Raw genomic sequence first — 4162 nt, 5'->3', positions numbered from 1 at the left:
AGTGGACCAGTCTATATAATACATATTGATAAACAGTATTGAATTGATTTTAATAGATTGGGAGGCATGATGAACTGGTGTGATGTAAGTGATAATAGTGTAATGTAGTAAAATATGATGATTGTGTTGTGAATGGAATGAATGAGTCGGTGTAGTGTATTAGATAATTGTGAAGGGAAGTGTTGTTGACTGAGTGAAATGGATGAGTGGATATATTGTATTTCTATAGTGTATGAATAGTATAAGAGTAGTGATAGAAAGTATGTGAATGAATGAATGAATGAATGAATGAGATGATGAATGATGGTAGTATGTGATTGAATTGATGTGGAATGAATGGAATAGAATTGAATGGAATTGAAGTGTATAGTTGATAGTGAATAGTTAGATAGATTTATGTTATGAATTAAAGGGAGGACTGTGAGACCTCCCCACTGACAAAAACTACACGCCCGAGCGCACCCAATTAGGGTTCGTCGCGAGTTTCAACCCACCGAAGTGCAATGGTGAGCCTCCACCCGGGGTCAGAGCATTCCTGATCACCCTGAACCCGGCGCCAGGTAAGTTTAAGCACTAGTCAATAGCCTGTCGCCCGATCATTCTCAATAACATTGCAATAAAATCACTCTCTGCAAATTAACACTGCATTCCCAATCCAAACATTCACATCAACAATATTTTAAGCATTCAACTAGCTACAAGTTAATCGCCCAACATTATTTCATACATTTAGTAGACCAGTTTGCAGTAGACATGTCACTATGTTCATTTCCTTACTGGTAAACTCTACACGCTATATACTACTTACTACATCTGATAGTTAATTCAGTAGGCTGAAAGTGAAAATCACACAGAGATTTACACATGATCACTTACACCGCTTCCAAACAACCATTGATCGAATGTTGCACATAGGATGTTTCTCTTACGTTCTCTTTCCGTACAATATATAATTCGGTCGACAAAACACCATCTAATTCACTTTGATTTGCATTGACGCTCTCATTCATTCAGTAGATTGTGAAAATGTTCATGTGCATTGTGACATTGGTATACACGATAGTCTAACACTGAATCCATCTAGATTTATGATGTTGAGGAAACACACAAAATAGACAGTAATTAAGACAGCATTAATCGTGTGCAGATTAGTTAATGTTATACAATATGGTATAGAGTGAAGAAGTGTGTGTACGGTGAAGTGGACCAGTCTATATAATACATATTGATAAACAGTATTGAATTGATTTTAATAGATTGGGAGGCATGATGAACTGGTGTGATGTAAGTGATAATAGTGTAATGTAGTAAAATATGATGATTGTGTTGTGAATGGAATGAATGAGTCGGTGTAGTGTATTAGATAATTGTGAAGGGAAGTGTTGTTGACTGAGTGAAATGGATGAGTGGATATATTGTATTTCTATAGTGTATGAATAGTATAAGAGTAGTGATAGAAAGTATGTGAATGAATGAATGAATGAATGAATGAATGAATGAATGAATGAATGAGATGATGAATGATGGTAGTATGTGATTGAATTGATGTGGAATGAATGGAATAGAATTGAATGGAATTGAAGTGTATAGTTGATAGATTTATGTTATGAATTAAAGGGAGGACTGTGAGACCTCCCCACTGACAAAAACTACACGCCCGAGCGCACCCAATTAGGGTTCGTCGCGAGTTTCAACCCACCGAAGTGCAATGGTGAGCCTCCACCCGGGGTCAGAGCATTCCTGATCACCCTGAACCCGGCGCCAGGTAAGTTTAAGCACTAGTCAATAGCCTGTCGCCCGATCATTCTCAATAACATTGCAATAAAATCACTCTCTGCAAATTAACACTGCATTCCCAATCCAAACATTCACATCAACAATATTTTATGCATTCAACTAGCTACAAGTTAATCGCCCAACATTATTTCATACATATAGTAGACCAGTTTGCAGTAGACATGTCACCATGTTCATTTCCTTACTGGTAAACTCTACACGCTATATACTACTTACTACATCTGATAGTTAATTCAGTAGGCTGAAAGTGAAAATCACACAGAGATTTACACATGATCACTTACACCGCTTCCAAACAACCATTGATCGAATGTTGCACATAGGATGTTTCTCTTACGTTCTCTTTCCGTACAATATATAATTCGGTCGACAAAACACCATCTAATTCACTTTGATTTGCATTGACGCTCTCATTCATTCAGTAGATTGTGAAAATGTTCATGTGCATTGTGACATTGGTATACACGATAGTCTAACACTGAATCCATCTAGATTTATGATGTTGAGGAAACACACAAAATAGACAGTAATTAAGACAGCATTAATCGTGTGCAGATTAGTTAATGTTATACAATATGGTATAGAGTGAAGAAGTGTGTGTACGGTGAAGTGGACCAGTCTATATAATACATATTGATAAACAGTATTGAATTGATTTTAATAGATTGGGAGGCATGATGAACTGGTGTGATGTAAGTGATAATAGTGTAATGTAGTAAAATATGATGATTGTGTTGTGAATGGAATGAATGAGTCGGTGTAGTGTATTAGATAATTGTGAAGGGAAGTGTTGTTGACTGAGTGAAATGGATGAGTGGATATATTGTATTTCTATAGTGTATGAATAGTATAAGAGTAGTGATAGAAAGTATGTGAATGAATGAATGAATGAATGAATGAATGAATGAGATGATGAATGATGGTAGTATGTGATTGAATTGATGTGGAATGAATGGAATAGAATTGAATGGAATTGAAGTGTATAGTTGATAGTGAATAGTTAGATAGATTTATGTTATGAATTAAAGGGAGGACTGTGAGACCTCCCCACTGACAAAAACTACACGCCCGAGCGCACCCAATTAGGGTTCGTCGCGAGTTTCAACCCACCGAAGTGCAATGGTGAGCCTCCACCCGGGGTCAGAGCATTCCTGATCACCCTGAACCCGGCGCCAGGTAAGTTTAAGCACTAGTCAATAGCCTGTCGCCCGATCATTCTCAATAACATTGCAATAAAATCACTCTCTGCAAATTAACACTGCATTCCCAATCCAAACATTCACATCAACAATATTTTAAGCATTCAACTAGCTACAAGTTAATCGCCCAACATTATTTCATACATTTAGTAGACCAGTTTGCAGTAGACATGTCACTATGTTCATTTCCTTACTGGTAAACTCTACACGCTATATACTACTTACTACATCTGATAGTTAATTCAGTAGGCTGAAAGTGAAAATCACACAGAGATTTACACATGATCACTTACACCGCTTCCAAACAACCATTGATCGAATGTTGCACATAGGATGTTTCTCTTACGTTCTCTTTCCGTACAATATATAATTCGGTCGACAAAACACCATCTAATTCACTTTGATTTGCATTGACGCTCTCATTCATTCAGTAGATTGTGAAAATGTTCATGTGCATTGTGACATTGGTATACACGATAGTCTAACACTGAATCCATCTAGATTTATGATGTTGAGGAAACACACAAAATAGACAGTAATTAAGACAGCATTAATCGTGTGCAGATTAGTTAATGTTATACAATATGGTATAGAGTGAAGAAGTGTGTGTACGGTGAAGTGGACCAGTCTATATAATACATATTGATAAACAGTATTGAATTGATTTTAATAGATTGGGAGGCATGATGAACTGGTGTGATGTAAGTGATAATAGTGTAATGTAGTAAAATATGATGATTGTGTTGTGAATGGAATGAATGAGTCGGTGTAGTGTATTAGATAATTGTGAAGGGAAGTGTTGTTGACTGAGTGAAATGGATGAGTGGATATATTGTATTTCTATAGTGTATGAATAGTATAAGAGTAGTGATAGAAAGTATGTGAATGAATGAATGAATGAATGAATGAATGAATGAATGAGATGATGAATGATGGTAGTATGTGATTGAATTGATGTGGAATGAATGGAATAGAATTGAATGGAATTGAAGTGTATAGTTGATAGTGAATAGTTAGATAGATTTATGTTATGAATTAAAGGGAGGACTGTGAGACCTCCCCACTGACAAAAACTACACGCCCGAGCGCACCCAATTAGGGTTCGTCGCGAGTTTCAACCCACCGAAGTGCAATGGTGAGCCTCCACCCGGGGTCAGAGCATTCCT

At 36.7% G+C, this 4162-nt stretch overlaps 1 non-coding gene across 1 annotated transcript; it reads right to left on the bottom strand.

Moving 5' to 3' along the window:
* Window positions 1-409: 409 nt before the first annotated feature.
* Window positions 410-568, bottom strand: Smp_sma.U1-1.1.1. The gene has a single exon (XR_001974636.1). It is a non-coding gene (small nuclear RNA).
* Window positions 569-4162: the final 3594 nt, after the last annotated feature.

This window comes from Schistosoma mansoni, chromosome 1 (assembly GCF_000237925.1).
Source record: "Schistosoma mansoni strain Puerto Rico chromosome 1, complete genome".
NCBI classification, from domain to species: domain Eukaryota; kingdom Metazoa; phylum Platyhelminthes; class Trematoda; order Strigeidida; family Schistosomatidae; genus Schistosoma; species Schistosoma mansoni.
This window is presented reverse-complemented; position numbering and strand designations above follow the sequence as displayed.